The 25,635-nt window shown below is 34.1% G+C and overlaps 1 protein-coding gene and 1 long non-coding RNA gene across 3 annotated transcripts in view; both read right to left on the bottom strand.

Annotated features, from left to right (window-relative positions):
- LOC141485905 (uncharacterized) overlaps window positions 1-15,552 on the bottom strand; it is a 51,874-nt gene extending 36,322 nt beyond the window's left edge. The window contains exon 1 of the long non-coding RNA XR_012467526.1: window positions 11,896-15,552. This is a non-coding gene — a long non-coding RNA (uncharacterized lncRNA). The remainder of the gene's footprint in view (window positions 1-11,895) is intronic.
- Rbfox1 (RNA-binding Fox protein 1) overlaps window positions 1-25,635 on the bottom strand; it is a 159,855-nt gene that overhangs the window by 101,898 nt on the left and 32,322 nt on the right. The gene's annotated exons all lie outside the window — the stretch shown is intronic.

The raw sequence follows: 25,635 nt of genomic DNA, 5'->3' as shown, positions 1-25,635 counted from the left end.
ATCCCTGTAATATGACAATCGATCACTCACTAACCATTACAGTTATCAATGATAGAAATAACTTTGAAAAATTATCTCATTGTAGCTAATGTTTTATATTAATATGCTTAGATTCATCAATGAGAAATCTACTTTTAATTTTATTTTATTTTTTTAATTTCTGTTCATGTCTTTTTTTTGTAATTTCGTGTATCATTGATTATATCTTCGTTATTCTGGGTTTGATTTACCCTTGTAAAAGGTCGAAACATATTTGACTGTGACATACTATTACAAAAAACAGATCAACTCAGGCTACTCTATAGTCGAATAATCACTGAAATTTTTGTTAGATATTATCGAGAATACCGTCAAAAATAACTATTCGAATCTTACGTCGCGTCCTATGAAACGAGTCCGTCTACCTCACACCTTGTATCTTATCGTACTCTAGCTTCGATTAGAGTAGGAACTTGACCCACAAAACGGGTCAATACCAAGTCTAACATAATATTTTGTTGCGCAATCGAAAGAATCTCCTCCAGCGATGATTCCACTTATGAAATATGTGCGTATTTTCTCAAGGTGTAAAACTACGAGTAATATTAATCATGCTTGATAACCATTGAAATCTATTCACAAAAATACTTGTATTATATGTGACTATATTTCTTATCAATTATAGTACTCGCTGGGTGATACAATTATTATTATCATTTTTATAGAATTGCAGGTAATAAATGCTCCTCGGGATTCTCACATTGAAAATCTGGACCACTCAATAAATTATATATAATTTTTGAATGATCTAAAGGAACAATTTGTTCAGGCCAGTCTCAACTCCATATACTGTTGGTGAATGAACTGATACCTATCAGAAAACTACTCCCCTGGCTAATACCAGTGCGGCAGTTGTATCGCCAACAGCATATGCAGGAATAATTTCAGTGGAGAATCCTGTACTGACACCTGTCGGATATAATCCAACACCCTTCTTGGCATTAGCCAGGTATTAGTATTCTAATGTGTGGAGAATACATTTGTTATTCTTTTCTTTCATGAAAAATAGACAATGTGTCAGTCTCATTTTGTGACATCTTCATCTTTGATTTGTTTTTCTTGTGTATTTTTCCTTCAAACTTCAATGAACCGTTTTTCCAGATGTTTTCGATATCTTCTGTGTTCATTGCTTCTCTCATATTGCTACAAACCTTTGCCTCATATCTGTTTCTGACCCAGATATTCTTATCTGAGTAGTTATTTTTGTTATTTGTGTTTTAAAATTTTCACTTGAACCACAAAATGGTCACTTGACTCTCTGTAGCTTTTAATATCCTTCATTGTATTTTACACCCCTTTCTTTGGTTTTTCATAAGTATTAGGTCTATAGGCTGACATAGGTTCCATCCCAAGTACCTTTATAAATATTTTTTTGAAAATTCGTACTTTTTCATTTTAGTCTGCCTTTTGATTCCTATATCATAAGGGCAACTGTAGAAATGAAAAACTGTCATTTTGTAAGGTTCTCCACTTGAAAATGGCGGCATTCAGGTAATAGAGAGTTGCAATCCCCCTCATTGTGCCAAATTCTAGCTCAATCCGACACTGGAAAGTGGGTCAATTCAACTTGCAAAATTACAGGAACAGGAAAGATTCTTGTAAAATACATTTTCCTTTTGGAAAATTCCAATAGTTTGTCCATGACGATACTCTCAAATTGATAATTGTAGAACGACATGTGACATCCCGTGAGGTTGAGTTAAAATCTCTGATAGGTGTGTATACAGTATTGCATGTCAAGACACATTACATAATTTGAGATTCAACTATCCCATTGATGTAATAATCATATTCACGAACATTTTGCACTGAAAAACGGAATATAAACAAGTACAGTAGTAATAACAGCTATCGGACATGTATCATATGACATTTTATTTCATTGTGTCTTTATTTGGCAGTTCAGAATAATAGTACCAATATCAGTGAAGCAAAATTATAATTGGGAGGAGTATATTCTATAGCTTTCTAATATTTGTCTTATACAAGTAGAAAGACCTAACCTAACCTAAGCTTTTCTCAAGTTAAACTATTTCAATATAGTTGAACCTCGATTAGTTTAAGGTCTGTTTCACTTCTGTCGGGAGTCCCGAGACACACACGTTTCTGTTTTTCTATGATTGATTCTAATGAAACAAAACTACAACTTTTATATCAATGAAAGTTAAAATCATCAACTAATAAAACTATCCACGATAATAATTATAGAATTTTCAAAATGAATTTCATTCAAGACGGGTTTCGCTACACGGTAACTTCATCAGTTACTGGTGGCATTTACATAAACAAAACACTCAACTTCATAGAATCCAGTTCTAACAGCAGTAACTGATGAAGCTACCGTATAGCAAAACGCGTTTTAAATAAAATGTATTGTGAAAATTCTATAAATAGTAACATTTATGACGTTATTAATTTTCACCAAGTAACGGGCCAGAGTAATAATAATATAAATTAATAAACTATAAACTATCGATCAAAACTAATAATTCTCAATAAATATAATTTAAAAAATTAAAAAAACACGCTTTTGAAGAACATCGAACCAAAAAGTTAAAAATATATTTTTTAATAAGCTTAAAACAATAACGAACGAAAAATACTAGTATTGTTGTGAAAAAAGCGACGGGCGCTTGATATACACTTTTTTCAGAATAATACTAGCATTTTTCGTTCGTTATTGTTTCAAGTTTATTTTTTTTTTTAATATTTTTAACTTTTTAGTTGTTTAAAAGCGTGTTTTTTTATTATTAAACTATATTTATTTTTCATTTTTTAGTTTCGTATGCTATAAAAGCGTGTTTTTCAGTCTTTTTAAACTATATTTATTTTATCTAAACTTTGGGATCAATCAGCCGTATATTGTTCAGAAAAATTACCATTGATATTTTCCGATTCCGGAAAGGGAGCCTGAAAATCAGCTACCAAGCCCAAAGCAGCAGGCGCGCAAAGGAGGGTTTCAAATAAGGCAGCAGGGGCGCGAGTTTATAAAAAAATAGTTTTTTCAAATGAAGATATACATGTAAAATGAGTTCGAATTATATCAAGGAGGTTATCTAAGCGTCATCTGCCTGCGAATAGATCAAGCAATAATGTCTATAATTCTGTCAAATACAGATCCCGAGCTTGAGAGTTACAAACAAACAGACATACATACATACATACATACAGGTGAAGGTAATAAAAGCGTGTTAAAAAACGTAAAGTGATTTTTCCAAAAAAATGTATATTCAAAAGTTGAACTGAAAGTATAAATATGAAGTGAAAATTAGGATTTCTGTATTCACTTGCACTAATTTTCGTTGTCCATTTATATAAAAACCACACTTCGATATATAATTTTATTTTTAAGGATATTTCAGTTTAATCTTTCGCTATTTTTGCGTCTATTATAAACAGCAGTTTATATTTAATAAAAATAAATAAAAATCTATTGTGAGATCTACTTCTTTGGCTGCATTTTTTTGCTAATTTCATGGTATATGATGGAATTGGCCGATATTTGATGAAAATCCATAACGTATTCAAGACAAACTTTGTGAGATTTTCACTAAACAGTTTTACAAAACCGCAACACGTGTTTCGCCATACAATGGCTTCTTCGGTGGTGTCTTAACTAACTATATTCTACATATTCAATGCTTTATATACTTACCTAATTTTACAATTTGAAGTGCTTACATTTCAAGTACTTGAGTTTTTCCTGGCCATTTGATGTTTTAGTTGTACCTGAGTTTGTAATGAAAAAAGTACGCTTGCGAAACCTATTGTATAGCGAAACACGTGTCGCTGTTTTTGTAAAACTTTTTATAGTGAAAATCATACAATAAACTGTATTATTGAGTTTTATTGTGGATTTTCATCAAGTATCAGCCAGTTCTATTCAATTTTTGAGTTGAAATTACCTGAACTTATGTATTTCCACATTTGAAAAAATATTTAGTAACGGGGAGTTATTTAATTCTATTTGGTCATTCAGTAAATTACCCAAACCTTTGAATCTCTAAATTTGATTGAAGATTGAGCTTTAAATTTTTCTCTTCTAAATGTAACACGTATTCATGAACTCATGTCCTTCTGCTGAAAGGTGGTTCGCAAATGTGAAATTGGTCTTTCTATTTACAAAACTACTTCTATGCTCTTTAATGCTTTGAAAAAATGTTCTTTTTGTTTGGCCAATATACAGTTTTGGGTAAGAGCCACAAGTCAGCTTATATACTCCTGATCTATCCGACACAGAAGTTTTGTCTTCATTGTTTTTAATAAATTTACTTAGACTATTATTCGTACTGTAAGCTTACAGAATTTTTATCTGAAAATATAATGATTTTTGACAACACGGTTGGTCTATTCATTATTTATTTCTGGGAACTAGAGTGCGTAAGTATATCTGAGTGTATAGGTTCATCTCGATAGCTGCTCATGTTTCCGCGATGTTTGATACAGAACATCGCTGGAGCATCGCCTCAATTTTTACAAAATTACTCTTCGGAGATTTTTTCATTCTTCCACCTTTCGTCGCACAAGAACTACATGCTGAACTGAGAATAATAACAGAAGGTGAAATGAATGATGGGAATGAACGTTTCAACAAATATTTGGCCAGTTTTCGATTGTTTTATAATTTTAAGGACCAGTTCGGAGAGTGTTCGGAGCTCAATGTACGACAGTATTAGCAAGCGATAATCAAAAGTGAAGCAAGTGTAATAACATCAATTTCGAAGTATACGTATTTTAAATATTACTTTTGAGTATTTGAATAGATTTATTAATTCATTAAGTGTACCATTCATTCAATTACCCAGAGGTGTAATATTAATTTTTAAATTTCTAAATTTACGTCTTCTTATAGTTATAAACTTACTTTTCTTCAAGTATAGATACCTAAATGGTCTAGAGAAATAGTCATTATAAATGAAAGTAGTATTGAGTAGCTGAATTAGAATAAATAATAATAATTGAATAGTGAAGAAAATGTGAAAACCAATAGGTATCGAGCAATATATCGAAAATCATTCATTCAATACCTTGAAAATAAATGCCAGGATACAATCAAGGGAATCATCGGGAACACCTATGTATATCTAAATTCAGCACATGTTGGCGGATATCCAATGCAGTTTTTCGATTAATTATCGCAGTGGTGATTGATAAAAAAATTACGTACCTACATCCGAAAATAGAGTTAGGTAATCAGCCAATATATGTTATTGACGGATCGTTTTCGCATTTTTCATGAAAGAAAGTGGGTGTGAACATAGGAATAACCGGCTCTGGATAGTATGGTTTTTGTTCAATGAAGTGAACATAAAATCACTTTATGCTTTTATAATAATCGTCAAGTTCATTTTATTATTTGTTCAATGATCATCAGCATTTGAAATAATCACCCCTTTACCCGTTGTGGAGTACCAAACTGTATCAAGGCAGCGTTTGTGCACTCTGGTGTACTCCACTAGATAGAGTCTTTCTAATATTGTGTAGAATAGTTTGGAGATGAAAATATTTCGATTGCGACCTCGTCCTCGAGTCATGTAAGTACAGTTCCAAGTGATTCTTGAAAATGGCTCCATTCGAAACGTCGAAAAAATGACACACACACACACACACACATATATATATATATATATATATATATATATATATATATATATATATATATATATATATATATATATATATTCGTGGAAATTCATGGACAAGACACTCAAGAAATATGGAGGCAAACCACGAATTTCCCCCTTTTGATGTATATCATACACACTCGATAATAATCTATATCTATGTATTTATATCCTGGACCCGGAAGTCACGCAGGTAGCTATAGCTGCCTACGTGGTGATGTTAGATGATGCCTGGGAATGCTGGGTCTTCTAATTGAAACCACAAATGTGCGGTTAGCTCCTGTTGGTGACACCGTGCATGTGTGATGTTTTTTCATTTTTGGTAACCAGTTGTTGTACATCTTTGCAATTGGCTGCACCGCGCTGATGAGGCCAATAGCCAGAAACACGTGTCCGCGGTTTGCCTCCATATTTCTTGAGTGTCTTGTCCACGAATTTCCCCCTATATATATATATATATATATATATATATATATATATATATATATATATATATATATAGGAAGGAAGCGTTGTCAAGAACTATTACACTATTCGCATCCAAATTTGGGATCAATGTGTTTTCAAACCATTCATCAAAAATATTAGCTTCCATGTTCTTATGATAGTCAACATTGCAATCCTCAAGTTTTTTTCCACATAATTTAAAAGAACTCGGAACCAATCCTTTGCTTCCCCGCGATCCTTTGTTTGTAGGCATATTAGGCGTACACATTCTCGAGCTATATTTAGTTATTTGTTCTAAGTATTTGTTACGCAATTCCACTCTTCTTCTGCATTTCATAACTGCTTGACGTTTGTTTATTATCTTAAATCTAAATCCAATTCTGAATAGTTTTGTCACAGCAGCTCACGTTATGGCCGGAAGTATTCAATTTATTCCTTATGATTTCAGTTGTAGGAATCTCATTGCTTTTACAAGAGTCGTATATTGTTTTTTTTTAATGATTTTATTAGATGGACATCTAAAGGTTTTGGAAATCCCGTATCACTCGCGTCTTGCGTTCACAAGGTTTGTTTTTGACTATTTTACGTAAAGCTGAGAAAGGAATTTCGGTCAAATCTGATGTTGCTTATAATAGTTTGTTTCCCACGAAACCGAACTTGAGATGTAGATTCTTATATGCATTGAAACATAATATCTGTGTTTCAATATTCAAATGCATCCGAATCTTATTCACTGGTATCTCTTTTTCACATTGGAATCACTATACAGGAAAAAGTATGTGTTGTTATCACACTCGTTATTACTATTAGTACTTGTTCAAGGACGCCACATTTTAAACAGATAACAAAAATTTTCAAGTAATTATAACTGCACCAATATCGAATTTAGTCACTTAAATCGCGATCAGTTCCTGAACTGAACATTGACAACACGACGGCCAGCATTCTATTCGTCGTCGTAACATGACTTCAAATTAAATTTTATGACTCTTCAACCAATCACAAAACTCAGTTAGTAAAAATTATCCAATACGAATTGTCAATTCTTCAGTCCACGTGGACTAGTTGGCAGCGGCCCTATTTCTCTGTATTGGTTTATTGGCCTTTGAGAAAGCCGACACTTTTAACTAGGCACAATACAGGTTACTTCGACTATACCCTGACTGTTTTATCAGATTTCTGTTTGAAACATCAAACTGCTTTTTTAAGTGAAAACTAACTATTTTTCCACGTGGACGATTCACTTTGTCATTCCATAGTACAAAAACAAACATTACAGAACCAAATCAGAATTTTACGGACGATTTGAGAGTGTCACATGATTTTTTGTCTTATTTTTACCAAAATTGGGAAAACTTGTGGTGTAATATTCAAAACTGATAATAACACTACGCTCTAGTGGCCAATGTCAATCATCAATCGATGCTGTATGTGGGTTTTTTTCGTGAATTTTTCCATTTGAAATGTGGGCTCATATTTTTACATTCTATCGTGTTCATCCGAAGGTAAATATTTTCTAGGCAAATATTTCTTGAAATTTGATTGCTTGATATGTTATAGACCAGGGGTAGGCAAGTAGTTTTAGGTGGGCTCCGTACCTATACTGTGAGGAAATTTTAATGAGGTCCAAAAAAAAACAACTGATAACAATGACGTGCTATCCATGTATTATTATGGTTTCAAATCAAATTCCGAATTATTGACCATTGTTATATTATAGACCATCGTCAAAACTTCACGTCTCAGGTTCATAGTTGTATAAACCATATATTTAAAAAGGCTTCGTCTTAGAAAAGCATTATTCTTGGTTATTCTTATGAATGGTCACTCCATAAATGAATACGTTCTGGTTGAAACCTAGACATCGTTTAAGATTATCATTACGAGATTTTCTGAGTGATAATGAACTTTTTGTTTAGTACCATCTCCCCATCTACCTCCCTTATAATTTAAAGTTTTTCGAGAATGTATACTTCGTATACTAAAGAATGTAGTCTGAAATTAAATGCATTAAATAACGAAACATTAGGGCCCAACTAACTATCTTTTCTCGTGAATAAGACACTATAAAAACTGTCTTGTTGGGGCTTAAAATGCATATTAGAGTTCTGTTAAAAAAATAAGCTGAATGATCAAATTTCGCTGGTTACATACATTCAATTAGGGATTTGATTATTTTTTTATGTTAGTCTAGAACATTTGTTCACCGTTTCAGCTGTTTAGTATGTTTAGTTCGTTGGTGAGGAGCATGAGAGATAGAAGTGTTTTGCTTGTTCGGCGATTTTCTACTATCGAAAAAAACCGATCATTCGAAATGTTGACAGTGGCATACGGTGATTGTATTCTGAGCCAGAAAAATGTTTACAAGTGGTACAAGAAGCTCGAGAAGACGTGAATGGCGATGCTAGCCTTGGACGTCCCAGCATATCAACAACCAATGAAAATGTTGAGAAAGTGAAGAAAAATGTAATGGGGGATTGTCGAATCACTATCAGAGAAGTTGCTGAGGTTGGCTCATGCCATGCAATTTTTTCAGAAATTTTGGACATGAAGCGTGTGGCAGCGAAGTCCGTTCCAACATTGCTTAATTTTCACAAAAAAAAACTGTTGTAAGAATATCGCTCAGGAGTTGTTGAATGACGTTAACGGCGATCCAGATTTGCTTAAAAGAGTCATAACTGGTGACGAATCATGGGTATGAAACCAAAGTCCAATAATCCCAATAGCCCCAGGAAAGCTAAGACCAAAAAAAGCACGCCAAATGTCAAAATTTTGCTCAGTTTTCTTCGATTACCGTGGCGTAGTGCACCAGGAGTTTTTGCCGCATGGTCGTACGATCAATACGGAGTATTGAAGTTATCCGCCGCTTGCGAGAAGCAATACGAAGAAAACGTCCTGTATCGTGGAAAAACACCTGCCCACTACTCATTGCTTGTTCGTAGTTTTTTTGTCAAAAACAACACCATAATCATGCCTCAGCCACCGTATTCACCAGATTTGACCCCATGCGACTTATTTCTGTTCCCATAAGGACCATGATAGGACGGCGTTTTGGGAAGATTGAATAGATAAAAACCGAATCGGTGAGAGAGCGGAAGGACATACAAAAAAGTGCATATTTAAACTGCTTCGAGGATTGGAAAAAACTCTGGCACTGAGGGGGGCTATTTTGAATTGGTCAAAATAGAAATTAATGGATAAATGAATATTTTTTGAGATAAATGAAAATTCACCTTATTTTTCAAACAGACCTCGTACAGTAACCTGCCGAAACGTACTATTTGACCACGCCCTGAACATCTACTCACTCTCCCAATTTTCTTTCCTCACTTCACCTATTCTCTTCCTCCACTTGACTGCTGCGTCCCTAATACAACAAATTTCCTCTGAAATTCCCGGAAACGAGCTGCTGTGCCTGGGGAAAGCTCGAAACCTATTTCCTCGACACAGAAGCTATCCTCCGCCCTGCAAAGCCAGATCAAAAGCTATTTCGGTTACGGATCTGTCGCAGTTCCGGCTTTGATGGGATGAAATGGGGCGGAGTAGGTGGGTGTGAATTGCTCAAAAGGGACAATGATGGAGAAGTTATCTCCGGTGGAGTAAACAAAATTACCTATTCCTGGTCATATTTTCCCATAAACACAAATAAAAACAATTTGATATGGAATAAATATTTCAGTGGAATAAATTGCGGAGCTTTGATAGTGATTTTATGTTGAGAAGAGGATTCTTGGAGGACTAAATTCAAATAGACCTAATATGGAATAATTTGTTATAACATGTTTCTAACAAGAAAGTAGCGAAGTCCTATATCTCCAGATTTTTTCCTTTCCAAGAGAAAGTTCTAGTTGGGTGATTTTACTCTATTAACATTAACTAGCGAACCATAAAGCAAAAGTTCGTCTTCCATATCATTGTCGTATTCTGATTCCGAACTCAATAAAAGCAATGATTTTTTAACTCGATCGGACATAGTGGGACGATTGTCACTTCGAATTCGAAACTGCGTTCAATTTGCGGATCTTCCACGATACGCGTGTACACGTGCGTCTCATGCAGTTCAGCTCACATTCGCTGAATTTGCGCCCTCGTCTTATGATTAGTAGCGATCGCACGCGTTCATACAGGGCATTTTTTTAATCCCCCCCCCTTTTATATTTTGAACGGGTTAACTCAAAAAACTGAAATTTGGGATAATGAAATTAATGCATGAATACTTACTTTATTATGAAGTGAAATTGACAGATGAAACGTTCTAGATGGCGACTGAGCGCTATCTGGGAAAAAAATTAAATGGAACGGAGGGGTCTTGAAGCTCTTGACGAATACTTCACAACCTTAGAATATGAAGTCAATATCTTCACCTTCTACAAAATGGCGGAACATTTAATAATTTCCTGAAGACAAACACATTAATATCGATATTTCTAGAAATATCAATATTAAATAATTGGTGAGATGGTAGTAAATCCTGAACAGTGTACTTATTCCGTCGCGAATGTTTGTAAGGTGTCTTCTTCTACTGTATGGAGACTTTTTAAGAGGAATAGGTATCATCCATACAAAATTAAAATGATACACCGATTAACTGAAGATAACCCTGGTCGAAGAACAAAATTCTGCGAAATCATGACGGAAATCATTGCAAGGCATCCTACCTATGTCCATAATATTTGTTTCAGTGACGAATGCACATTTTTTTAAATGGCAATGTTCACAGACAAAATTGCCGTTATTGGAGTGACATCAATCCTCACGTTTTCCGGGAAACACTTACCCAATATCCAGAAAAAAATAACGTTTTGGCAGAAATAGTGGGAAACCATATTGTAGGACCTCTATTTATTGACCAAAATTAAACAGAGAAACGGTATTTGAATATGCTGGAAACTACTGTTGACCCTCTCATCACTGAAATCGCCGAAGTGAATTCTAATGAATTCGATATGGATATTGTATTCCAACAAGATGAAGCACCACCACATTACTCCAGACAAGTAAGAAACTATTTGGATACTATTTTTCCCGGTCGTCGGATTGGCCGTCGAGGTCCTACAGAATGGCCAGCCCGCTGGCCAGATTTGACTCCTTTGGACTTTTTTATGGGGCTATTTGAAGCAATAGATGTACGAAAGTAAACCTGCTTCAATTTTGGATATACGGCAGAGAATAATAAATGTTTGTAGAGATATAGACGTTACTTCGTTCGAAAATGTTCGGCGTGAAATATTATCCCGTTATTTTCGAATTTTTGGGATACTTATGCTCCGGTTGCTCTCGTCTGGTGACTGGGTCGTGAGTAAGTCTAGGAAAATGTCATGAAAAATCCGTTCTCTAATTCAGAAGTCTTTTAGTTTCTTTTTTTTGTTTTTATGGGCGCCACCCAGCTTGTTTTCTCTAAACTGGGAAATATAAAAAAACACTTTCACGGACTTTCGGAGAAGGCGGGTTTATTGCCACAATAAATATTAAATTGTATATTAATAATTAATATATAAAAAATTTCGGTACCCGGAGTAACGTTACCCTTGGCTTACACTTCAAAATTAACACTTATTTTCTTTCGAACGACCCCAAGGGTCACAATAATAGTACGTATATGTGGGAACTAAATATTTGTTAGGATTATCTTTTCTAATCCAGAGCTCGCCTTTTGCAAAATCAGGGAGGGAAAGTTAAATAATTCAGGAAGGGATATATGCTGGAATTCTAACGGTACACGGGGAAATTTCTCCTACGTCCTTGCACAATTTCCATATGAAATAAAAAATAGATTCGTTCTGACCTTAGGATCCAACTGATTGAAGTCCAAGGTGAAAATTATTTATTCATCATTTCCTATCCAACTGCACCAAAGAATTATTGTGATTAATAGTAATCTCCGTGTTACCAATTTCTATGTAAAAACGGCGTTATTGATATGATAAGGTATGGAGGCCTGACAGATCTACAAAAATAAGAATTGAATTTAACTTTTGATTCAACGATATAATTGTCAAAACGGATAAGGATGCAACCTACCTTCTTCCCAGAACAGCCTCCAAAATTCCTTTACATATCAACAGGTACAGGAATGTGATTTCGCTTCTTTTGATAAACCAACGAAAAATTTTGTACCAGCTAATCTTCTCGACTCCTTCGTTCTCGATCTCTTTACCGTTCTGTTAGTCGGGACATGCGCAAATTTGAATTCCAATATTTAAATCAATTAAATCTTTGAATTAGCATACGGTATGCAACCTTCCTTACCCTAGTAAATATGTTTATTCCAAATATCTACCGCGTTACTTGTTGATTTAGTAAGGTCATTTCGATTCTCTCTGAGGGATCTATACCCAGGTTAACAAAATTATCCCAACGTTTCTGAAGTGTTCAAATTTTACGTTACAATATCAGATAGGCTGTTCATTTGTCAAGACCTCAAGCTTATTACCTCATATTATGTAATTAAATGTCAATGTATTCAGGCAATTATTAACAGTTCCGCCATTTTGCAGTAGTTGACGATATTGATATTTTATTCAAGGGTTGTGAAGCATTTGTCAGGAGCTTTAAAAATATATGTCCATTCATTTTTTTCCCAGATGGTGCCCAGTCGCCATCTTGAAAGTTTAATTTGTCTCAATTTCACGTATTCATGCATTAATTTCATTATACCTAATTTCAAATTTTTGAGTTGACCCGTTCAAAAATAAAAGGGGGGACATTGAAGAGATGCACTGTATGTTTATTTAGTATCAGCACTGCAACCGTGCGGACCAGAGCGGCCGCTAGTTCACAATTACTTTTCTTTGAAATACATTTTATGTGGGGAGTAAATGTTTCTTTCCTCAAAAGCATTGTATTAATGATTTTTGGTTTTGAAACCGAAAAAAGGTTTTCCGAAACGTCAACCACCTGAAGAAATGCTATTCATTATTCAATTTGTAGATGAATTGTTGTCTAGTCAGTGTAGTAAGACTCTCCAGTGGTTTATATTACGCAGTAACTATTCGGGGTATCTGGTACCTGAACCAACTTCTTTTGGCCAACAGGACGTGCTACACAGCTCATGCCATATTGGATATTCTGCACGAACGATTTAAAGGCATGGTCATTTCATGTGGAGATGATGTAAACTGGCCATCGAGATTGAGCGATTTGGTCCCGTTAGACTTTTTTTTGTGGGGTTTTCTTGAGTCGCAGGTGTATGCGAATAAGTTACAAACGACAGCGGCCCTCAAAGCCAACATAACCCATGCCATCTATCAAATTCAGCCTGAATTATGGGCCAGTGTCATGAAAAATTGGACGTTTGGGATGCGCTCCATCCAGAGAAGTTCAACCACCATGGTATATAATATCTGATGCCATCACTCATGTATTTCTGTAGCGAGTCTGGCCAGCCTAAGTGTCACTTTCGCCTTTTTTTCTATTACTCCCAGAGCTTGGTGTTGGTCAGCCCGGCAGCTGGGATCCATTCAAGATATTTGACTTCCGCAGACAGAAGTATCCCTTCACCTTCAAATTTTACAGGTCCTAAGCCCTCTGTTTCGTTCCTCTTAGCGAATGCTACTGCTATCAATATGATTGCCCTGAACCAAGATGACGCCACCCGCCAGCCCAGTACGGTTTGTCCATTATGGTCCATAACACGTAAGTAATCCAACAATTACAAAATTCTTCAACATATGGGACAAAGCCACCCATAAGACAACCCCTTGCCACACGAGCGATTACTGTTTCTCCCATAACGGTCGTGTATACCAATCTTCCTTTAAGCATGAGGTCTTATCTTCCTGCAGCTTGTGCCGTCAATCCCTCTTCTCATCAACGCCTGGATGACGAATTCTAGGGACGTATTATCAATTCAGTGTTACTTATTATTCTTTTCATTGGCCATTTGAATAAATGAATAAACCTTGGAAATGTTTACTCTCTTCAGGATTTTAATTTATGGATAGGTTAGAAAGTGCGCACGAAGGACGGCAGTTCCTCTTAATTAAAGATATCCAAATCATGATATAAATCCAGGTATGATCTTGATTTGTCGGTGACAAATAAAGAAACTACCCATAAGCATGAGTATTACATGAAGTAACTCAAAGTTTTTGACAATTTTCTGCAGAGCTCACCAGTTCTTCAAAAACGATTAAAGAACAGACAGGACTCGTGACTGTGAGAAAAGAAAAAGGTAATATTTTGCTGGTATTATTGTAAATTCCATTATTTGTCCCTAATTTTTCGAATGAAATCTAACAAGTATGTTACGATACAACATACTGACACTCACGGGCTAGAAACTCAAATTGATGCTGAAAGTAATTTAGTCTTACAGAAGGATCTGTTTCAGGATCATTTTCAGCAGGACAGTGTTCTACTTCATTTTTTCCTCCCTGTCTCAAGTTTAATAGGGGAATCCCGAAGACTGGCCAAAGGTCAGATCAAAGAAACAACTCGGGTACACTTCTTTCCTTTTTTATAGAATAAAAAACATGATTTACAAAAAACTTCCAATGAAGTTTTCATAATGGAGAATTTCGAAAACAGACTTTATAGTGTATATTAGTACAAAAATTTTAGACAAAATTTTGAATTGTTTAAAGATAGCGAGAAAATAGATCCTATACGTGTATTTTTACGTGATTTTTTTCAAGTTGAAACAATAACAAAAAGTCAAATTACATTCTACCTATTACTCTGTTACTCAGAAGGAGACTCAATACAGTAATTTCAGCAACTCAATAATACGACATTTGACCCTTTAAGGGTAACATCTAACCGTCGCGGCGCTCGTAAGAATTGAACCGAATGTTCAAAAAAACTATTTCTGAAAGTCAAATTAACGCGTCTTTCAAGGAGAAGGAATATTTTATCAGTTGGATAATTAATATAATTTCGTATAAAATGCAAATGCTGGAACTATAAGAATTCATATCCATAACCGACTCAGATTTTCTGAGATCAACATGGTTCTTTCTCATTCTGCTTGATATGCTCCATTTCCAAGCTAACGGGATTGCTACGGCTTTGTCAGACAAAAATAAATCAGAACTTTATGAGCCCGACATAAGAAAATTGGAAAGTCTGCCTTAAGGAGTAATAAAACTTTCCGGATTTCTCTTATCCAACAGAATGTTCATTACTTATATCCGAAAAGGTGGGAAAATAAGTTCGGGGGATTTTCTATTTCGTAGAGTAGAACATTTTCAATAAATCTAGCATCTTTTCTCAAGTTAACCAAAATACGTGCAATTTCTTGTACTTCTCTATCAAAGTATCTTTGAGAACAATTTACCTCGTATTCTGGACAGCCACCTAGATAGCATCGCTTCCAAATACATTTTCTGTCTGTCCATCTGAGCTACGGAGTGCTCAAAAACATTACCATGCATAGTGCACGTGATCTCCCAGACAAGGCTGCTTGTACAGAGTCGCACTTGTCGTTTTACTTGACGTTTTAAAAATTTTAAACTTCAAAATACCGTATATGTAGGTACATACCACATGAGTTAAATCGTAATTGACCAAAAGCAATACTTTTGAAGAAAATCGTCATTTGAAAGAGAACATTACTCAAGTTAGATGAGGAATAAGATTATGTTTTATATGATTTCACTTCTGATTTCATATAATAATTTTTTTGATCGACCTTTTCTGGGTTTATTCACCTTCTACAATTTGAAAAATATAAAAAAAGAGTCCAAAAGAATTCAATAAAATATTCGCCTTACCACAAGGTGTAGGCAATTTATTCCATGGAGCATTCAAGAAATAACATAACAAGAAATGTTAAGATGTGTTTTTATAAAAATATTAAATTAATCTATTTTATTATGGAAACAAGACAGAGTTGTACAAAAAACTTTTTATGATATTTGTGTTAAATGTAAGTTTTATTTTAAAACCTTACTTTAAACACTTATATCATAAATAGATATTTCCTATTCAGTTTGTACTTCAAACATTGTTTCTTCCATAACATTATTTGTTCGTACCATTTGACATTGTTTTATTTCATAGTCTGTTTATCAGGAGTCAATCAAGAAATAACTATTCGTTGAGTGTGAGGGTGGACTAGAATCAATCTTTATGAACAAAATCCTTATTTACACTAGTATATAAAGCCACAAAAGAATTGTCCAAACAGTGGCTTCTAACAACAGTATATCCTGATGAAATAGCCGAATAGCCCATCAAATGAAATATTCAGAATCGGCGTCAACTCCAACCATCATTCTTTCTATTCGACATTTTGTTTCTTCACTCACTCATGCTGTGCCCACATGTGTAAACAAAATTTAACCTCCTCATAAAAAGAAGCTCAACGAAGGGTGTCTGGCTTAACTCACTCATAATCTAAAGTAAACATAATTACGATGTCGTCAACTCATTTGGTAGTTTAGTAGGTTTCAACGAAACAGTAATTTTGGGCATTCTTGAATATGAAAACCACGAGGGTTTCTGAGTCATTACCGGCAAGTGAGTAATAATTTCCAATTGGAACATACATCACAATTTGAAATATACAGAGTGGACCAAAGAAGTCGCAATTTGAAATATAAAGAGTTGACCAAAGAAGTAAGTTTGTAACTTGGTTGGATACTCAATAAACCACAATCTGACACAAGAAACACACAAAAATAACTGAATCGACAGACACGACAATTGAAGCACCTAAAAAACTTTCTTCAAAATTCTATATACGCAATATCTCTGAAACACTAGCATATGCCCTTAGAGACCAAAACACACAAATAGCTTCTCAAAATGAAAATACTATCAAGAAAGCTTTTTCGAAACTAAAAACTGTAACTCCACTTGAATTACAATATAATATAAATCACAAGATCTAAAAGAACGTACCTATTGAAAAACAAAAAAGTGATATACTGCCTCACAATTTAATAGTGAATAAAAAAAGTGTAAGCCGTCACGGAACGCCTGCCAATTGTTGGTACTGAAATCTTTATAAAGAATATCTAATTAAAATATGCATGTACTACAAAGAAATAGTGGAAATTGGACTTCCGGATTACGGCACATGTTTTATTTCCATCTCAACTTCCTCGTTTTTAAAAAAACACATTATACTTACGAAAATATTGGAAAGATTTCATTTCGGTCAAGGGTTCAGAACAAGGTTCTGACCTAAACTGTTCACAGAATATTTCAACGCAGAATAAGTCATGTTCTTGAAATTATCTTAGTCATGTATCTGATTTAAAAAATGAGGAATTCAGACGACCAATGCTTTGCGGAAAAGCATTGCTATTAATTCACAAAACCGCAAGGAGTTTACCATAACAACGGAAGTGTCGCATTATCAGCTTCCACTACATACGAGTACATTCTATACATTCAGGTGAAAGTGGTAGATACGACCAGTACGACGAATGACTTGAAAATTCGGTTGAAAGTATTCAAACAAACAAGGTTTTTTTTAATTTACCATTTCAAGATAAACTATAGTTGCAGAAAAACGGATGAAAATAGGTGAAAAATTGAATGTTGATTCATAGATTTCGAAACATATTTAATAAACCTCCGAGAGCATGTGTCTGAAAGTATATATGGAATATTACCTGCACAACTGTGCAAGTATCCTATAATGTATAAACCCTCCATGAGAAATTATTTTAATACATTCGTTAGGTTACCACATAAAATCTGATAACACCATCAGGTGTTCCTCAGGGATCCCACATAGGCCCATTACTGTTAAATTTATTTATCAATGATGTCTCCACTGTTTTTACCTTCAGCTCATTTCCAATGTTTGCAGATGATTTAAAGGTGTTCAAATCAATACAAAATATATCAGATGCTCAGGCACTTCAATGTGATTTGGTACAGTTTTCTAGCTGGTGTGACGTCAACCTTTTGCATTTGAATCCAGATAAGTGTCAAAAAATTACTTTCTCAAGGATCAATAATGTATATGATTACTCGTATAAAATTAATGGGAATGATTTAGCAGTAACGGATTAAATAAAAGATTTAGGTGTCGTTTTTGACTCAAAAATGTCGTTTAAGTACCAAATAACGGAAGCCTCATCTCGAGCCCGTAAGATGTTAGGTTTTACACTTCGTTCTGCTAGAGACCTAAGTGTCGAATCTATAAAACTGATTTATTGTGCACAAGTGAGATCCATTCTTGAGTATAACTCCATTGTATGGTCACCCTATTATAATGTTGATGTTGAGTTGTTAGAGGGGTGTCAAAACAAATTCTTGAGATATGTTGCTTTTCAGTTAGGATTAAATAGAGGAGAGTATAACTACTCACAGATATTGAACATATTGAACATGAACACCTTAACTCATAGGAGACTTGAAACAGATCTTGTGTTTGTCCACAAAGTATTAAACGGCTATATTGATTCTCCAGAAATAGTTGAGCTTTGTACTACTCTCTCTGTGAATGATAGAAGAACCAGAAATAGTGATATTTTTAAAATTCCTTTCTGTAGAACCAATTATGGTCAGAATGAAACAATATGTAGGATATTGAAATCAGCAAATCATTACCATCTTAACCTGGAATTGTTTAATTCATCATTATTATCCTTCAAAAAATCGATTAAAAACATCTGATGTATCTTTAGTTTGTAAGCACATGTACAATTTATAAAAAGATATTTGTAAAAATTGGCTTGTCCGTTGAAATAAATAAATAAATAATTGCAAATCTCGACTTGAGTTACACATGAGGGTAGCCAACAGGTAGGATTCTTCTTGAACAATGATTGATATCACTTTGAAAAATATACGATATCGACTTATGGGAAGGTGGTATTATGTCATAGTAAAAATAAACTTCGTTCTTTTACCATAGGCGTGCGCTCATATAAAAACGAAATTTAAGGTTATTATAGAATATTTCGTGGTAAATTACTTATAACCAACTACAAAAACTAAAAACAATAATAACAACAGCGAATAAATTAAACACAATATCAATTTCCGGCCGTTCATTATAACTAGTCTGATGTACGTGGGCCGTCGAATCCTTCAATACTACAGCACTGAATGCGTTGGATGAGAATCTCATCCTAAGAGCGGTTGAAGGTCCCCAGCAACTCTGGCGGATCAAGTGATAAGAGAGCCTACTGGTTGTATTATTCTACTGTGATTATGCTATGTCTTTTAATTCTCTATCTAACACTGGTATATTTTGAGAAATCAGATTAGCCGTTCCTGAGTAATTAGCAAGTTTAAATTGATTTCAAGAATCTGCAAACAAACGATAAATATCATGAATTCTCCTCAGTGTATACCAATAAATGTTCAAAATTTCAACCATTGACATAGCGACAATAATTGAGTTTATTTCCCAATTTATTATATTATGCTTCTGAAGTAATTTCGTTGCAAGCATCTCTTATTCTATTCATGAGTTCAGGAATAAACTACGGTTGTTTAACGTATACTTTATCCGAATTGCCTAATTTTGCTGAAACGCAACATCAGTTGAAAACTCATCTGAGTTTGTCACTTATCCAAACTGTTAGAATTGTTCAACTGTTTCCTTAGAATGGTCTGCTAGACTACCTGATATGATACCTCCAGATGTTTTTGAGGTGATATGTGTAATCTAAAGAGGCCCTTCCAACGAAAGTACCTCAGAAACACTCCATGATGTAAAAAATTAATTTGTGAAACAAACTTCATTTCTGCCATAAAGTAAATAGTGATCATTTCGAACATTCATTGGGACAAACTGGATTGGATTTTGCATATAATTTTCTTCAAAGTTATGTTTATCTTTTATTTTCAGACTTAAGAAAACATAAAACTACCAACTACCCAGAAACAAACTAGTGTTGAAAATAAAGTTGAAACTTTTCAGAGAGTCACCAAGACTTGAAAAAAGTGAATAATGCCACACTAATCTTTCTTTAGAATAGCCCACTAGATAACCCGATATGATGACTCTAAATTTTTCTGAGAAGATACATGGAATCTAAAGTTATTGTTATGTAATTATAATATATTCCAGATCCCATGGATGGAATAGAAGAAGTTTACAAATGCATTTTCTGCATTACATTTAAACAGACTTTGTTATTGTCGGGAAAGCTAAACATTTTGAACATTAAATAGGGTAAGATGGAATTAGTTTTGAATATTTTTTTTTCAATTATGATGTTCAGCGTCTGTTTGCAGATCCTTAACAATAATATAAAATTGCTAATCACTCAGGAAAATGATATTAAATAATAGTTCGGAAGATCTAGGTAGCGGTCATCACACCACTCTCCTCAGCAATCTATGGTAATGATCAGATAAAAAAATAATAAAATCATTGGGCTTAACGTAACCTAAGTAAATATGTAAATACTACGCCCAAATATTGTATTATTTTTTTAACTGATAATCCCTTAGATTGCTGAGGGAAGTTGTGTGATAACTGCTACCTAGGACCTTCCAAATTATTTCTTAATTTCTAGAAGATTTTCAAATAAAACCGTTTACCATAAAAACACTTTTTTACTTATTTCATTTTCAAGTTTTTAGTTTCTAATTTTTATCCATCCTAATGCCTTGTACCTCAACTTGGGTAGTGCATCGCTAACGATGTATCCTTTTTAGCTACCCTAATGCCACACAATCTTCGATACGATACAAAATCTTGACTTGGGTAGGAGATCCATCCATGTTGACAAAATTCTTCGTGTAGAGATTATATTGGATTTGCATGTTTTTAATAGTGTACTAATACACTAGTACTAGTCAAGCCCTGTCATTTGATACCCATAATTATATAGTTGTAAAAAAATGTGTAATCCGCCATTTTGTAGCTGCGGCCATCTTGGATTTACAATGACCTTGATATCCCGTCCGAAAGCTAAAAGGAGATATAATTTTCAATTTTGCACTATATATTCGAATGTAATGAAAACATTATATGATTGAAATAATAATCAATATTTCCTAATTTGTTATCATTTTCAGAAATGTTTTCCTGACTTCAGATACTCATGATTAAATGTTCAATTTTTTCAGTGTCTTATGTGCATACTTTGAATATCTAATGGTTTTTTCATATGTGATGGGATTGAAAATCCATAACGTATTCAAGTATAATAGAGTTCATCGTTATTACTTGAATATTTGTATATTTACAAGTTTTATGTTATAATTTCTTCGCCATCAACCGAAGGCGATAGTGGATCAAGTGTAGTAGCGATTCCTATAAAAGTTTTTCAACTTCAAAGTGTTAAAAAGCACATCGGATAGCATTGGACGAGAAAGTTGCATCCAGGTATCAACGCTTAAATATATTAGCAAAATCAATAGAAATAACGAAGATTTAGCAAACGAAGCAAACTCTTACTGGATATTTCAACTCTTATCAAAAGTCACTACTCTCCGAACGGTTTCGAAAATATTAAATTCCATTTTTCCCTTAACTATGGCACCTCGTATTTTCGTAAAAAATATTTTTGGAGCATAGTTTATATAGCAACCTATCATTATTTTTTCATGTAGATCAATGCCTTTGAATATTCACATATCATTAAGAAACACCCTGTATATCTGTATACAGGGTGTTCCTTAAACACATGCTAATATTTAAGGAGGTAATTCTTAGACCCATTTTAAGAAAAAATCTTCCTATGGACGTATGTCCTAAACGCCTTAACTTTTGAGATACAGGGTGGCAAAGTTTTCAAAAATAATCAGTTTTTTAATAATAACTGAGATAATTTTGTAGACATCTTTGGCATATTTGGTACATATGTTCCATGCCTCAAGGCGCATTTTCTGATGTACACAAATTTGTATTTTTTCAAACAGTGGCATCCCTACGGGTTTCGCATTGAATATTTTTGGAGAAAAAGTACTACGCCAATGCTTTCTTTTCAAAATAAAATCATTTTCAAAATCCTCATTTATTTTTGAGAAAATTTGATCTCTTGGTATTTCTTTGTCCGACGCATGATTTTCACTCAAAAAAATAAAAACCGACAGAAAGCAAATTAAGAAATTAGATCAATTCTAAAATGAATGAGAATCTGAAAATTGCTTCATAACGCATTACCAATTCCCTAATAATATTTGAAAACATAATCTGCAAAAAAATTAATTTTTCACAAAAACGAGTTTTATTTTATTTTGTGACAGTAAGTCTAAACTAATAGCACAAATTTATTCATTAGTAATAATACCAAAACTGATTATAAAAATTGTTGGAAGTGACCACCTGCACTTAGTATGCTTCCGCCCTTCTACGCATGGAATTACGCACCCGTTCAAATATTCCCAGCGTATTTCGTATAGTTTCACACGAGGCAACTATTCGATCTCTTAAATCTTCTAAAGTATTAACGGGAGTTTTATACAAAAGAGTTTTAAGGTGACCCCATAAAAAAATCTAAATTGGTTGAGATCGGGGGATCTTGCTGGCCATTGCTGAGGTCCTCCGCGACCTATCCAACGATTAGGATAAATATATTTAAATGGTTTCGGACAATTACACTGAAATGAGAAGGGGCGCCATCGTGCATGTACCATATTCGACTCCTTATCGCAAATGGCACATCTTCCAATAACCCAGGTAAGTCTTCTTCGAGAAAGTGTAAATAAGAACGACCATCAAGGCGTCCTGGTAGAAAAAATGGGCCTATTAGATGATCACCTATAATTCCTGCCCATACATTAACCGAAAATTGGTGTTGGAAATGGGTTTCGGTTATTGCATGGGGATTTTCTTCAGCCCACACATGATTGTTATGGAAATTTTGAATGGCATTCCGAGAAAAATTTGCTTCGTCTGTGAACAAAATCTGTGTCTCAAACTGCGGATTTAGTGCAATACTTTGAAGATAACACTGACTGAAGTTCACACGCTGTGGAAAATCTGTGGGGAGTAATGCCTGCACTCTTGAAATATGGTATGGGTATAACAAAAAATCAACAAAAATACGCCAAACAATTTGATGACAAATATCCAGAGTTCTAGCGATCTTCCTCGTACTCATCTCAGGATGTTCCTCAATTTCTTGCAGCACCGCTTCCTCAATTTCAGGAGTTCTTACTACACGAGGTCTACCTTCCGGAGTGCCTTTCTTGAAACTACCAGTTTCCCCAAGTCGACGATGAACATTTGAAAAGGTTCGGCTATCTGGTAAGGCACGATTAGGATATCTTTCCTGATAAATGCGCCTGGCTTCTGTTGCATTGCCATCGGCAAGGCCATATACGTAATGCATTTGCGCCATTTCCGCATTCGTATAATTTACCATATTTACTGATATTCAGAAAAACAGCGGACTACCAAAATAACTTCAATAACACTTCAAAATCAATCAAAACGCGCTGTGACAGTTTTTAACACCTTACTTTAAACCAACATCAATATTAGCTACTGACATTTGTACATACAGAGAATTCGTTTTTTATTGCTATGGTGGGTACGCTGTTTTTTCTGCTTTTAATCTTTAAAAGAAATCACATATCGACAAACTCCATATTTCCAAGAGGTGCAGTAAATAAATTCTGCTACACGTCATTTATTCCAGGATAACTAAATTTATGTTTTCAAAAATTATTCAGCGGTGCTGCGTTATGACGTAATTTTAATTGAGAAGAGTGCATCTGACAACAAACAAATACCTTTTAGATCCTCAATTATTTTGCAACAAATCTGATCTCTTAGTTTGCTTTCAGTCGATGCACGATACCGCATCAGATTTTTAAGGAATTTATCCTTAAGTAAAGCGATTTTTAATTTTTTGAGCGAAAACCATGCGTCGGACAAAGAAAACCCAACAAATCAAATGTGCTCAAAAATGTATGGAGATTTTTAAAATAATTTTTAATTCAAGATAAAGCAGTGGCGTAGTATTTTTTTCGCCAAAAATATACGTACGTACGCCACTGGCAGAGAAAATTAAAAAAAATTGTACATCAGAAAATGCGCCTTGAGGCATGGAACATATGTAGCAAATATGCCAAAGATGTCTATAAAATTATCTCAATTATTATTAAAAAACTGATTATTTTTGAAAACTTTGCCACCCTGTATCTCAAAAGTTAAAGCGTTTAGGACATACGTCCATAGGACGTTTTTTCCTTAAAATGGGTCTAAGAATTACCTCCTTAAATATTAGCATGTGTTTAAGGAACACCCTGTATATTTTTGCAGTTCTGGCGTGTGAGAACAGTGCTATTTTTGATTGATACGTCAGAGGTTGAAATTCTTTCTACCGTTTAGTTATTTTTCAATACTCAAACTTCAAAAAAATGAGGTGAATTAATTACATTGAGAGATATTGAAGTATCGGTTTTTCACTTTTTTTCACTTTTGAAATAAATTTCCGGGGATAACTTTCCGATAAGTATAAATTATATATGAGAATATTCTTCTGGCGAAATAAAAAGTAGGATCCGGTTCAAATTACATTGATTATTGAAATCAACAAGCTTTAAATTAATCGAATAAAAAGCGGACAACGGGTCTTTTTCGGCTCCGAAGCAAAACGGACGAAAACAAACAGAATATCGTTGAATAAATGAGTTTCCAAGTTTAACTAGCTCCTTGCGATAAAAACAATCGCCGACGTCTCCTTCCGATTTTGGAGCTTAGCCAATATTGTTAGTGTACCCATTATTCTTTTCGATCGGAGTTTCGTGCGGAGCGTGTTTGGCGTCGAATTTGAATCGAATCTGAAACGAATCTCGGGAACAGCGATAAACATTTACATCGAAAAAATGTCAATGACGAAAAGGTGTATAAGCCTTTCGACAAATCTAAATAATGACGTGAGGACAGCAAGTTAGGAAAGCTACTTTTCTGTGAACGCTATCTCACAACAAATTTGTTTTCCACTTTTGGGTGTTAGCACAGTCATTGTAGTCTTCATTTGCCATTTATTGAATGGTAACATGACAATTTGGGGACATATAGGTCAAAGTATACTTCATACCTTTGCAAACCGATTGCTAAGTTATTTAATAAGACAATCATTTAATTTTACCAATGTACATTCCCTTAAAATTTTGTATTATAGTTTAGTTAGGCCAAAACTGGAATTTGATGCAATAATTTGGCATGGACCAGACTACATTATTCTTGCTAGAAAAAATTCAAAACAAATGTTTAAGATACCTGTATTATAAAAAGCATAATGTAAGTATATCCCGATTATAATGTAGTTAGAACTACCCATCTTAGACATGAATTCAAAATTCTATCTTTGGAAGATCGAAGAGTGCTTAACATTTTGCTGTTTTTATTTAATATTATTAATAATAAAACTAATTCACCAACGTTACTTTCTGCGATTTAATGTGCCTCTATGGAGAATGCGCTCTTCTGTTAATTTAATATCCCTGTTTTACATAGAACTACTAGAGCTCCTCTTACAACCACGTGTCGATTAGCAAATTATTTTAACACACTCATTGATCTGGATTAGTCAATTACTCAAAATATGTTTAGAAACATTATAATCAAACAAATTATTTTATCATCCTAATCCTAACTGATTATAATCACTACTAAAATAAATTTTCTTATTTGTTAAATTAAAACTAA

This window comes from Leptinotarsa decemlineata, unplaced genomic scaffold (assembly GCF_025532065.1).
Source record: "Leptinotarsa decemlineata unplaced genomic scaffold, Ldec_3_MD MMD2_tig00026340_RagTag_RagTag, whole genome shotgun sequence".
NCBI classification, from domain to species: Eukaryota; Metazoa; Arthropoda; class Insecta; order Coleoptera; family Chrysomelidae; genus Leptinotarsa; species Leptinotarsa decemlineata.
Note: the sequence above shows the minus strand (reverse complement) of the source record. Positions and strands in the feature narration are given on the sequence as shown.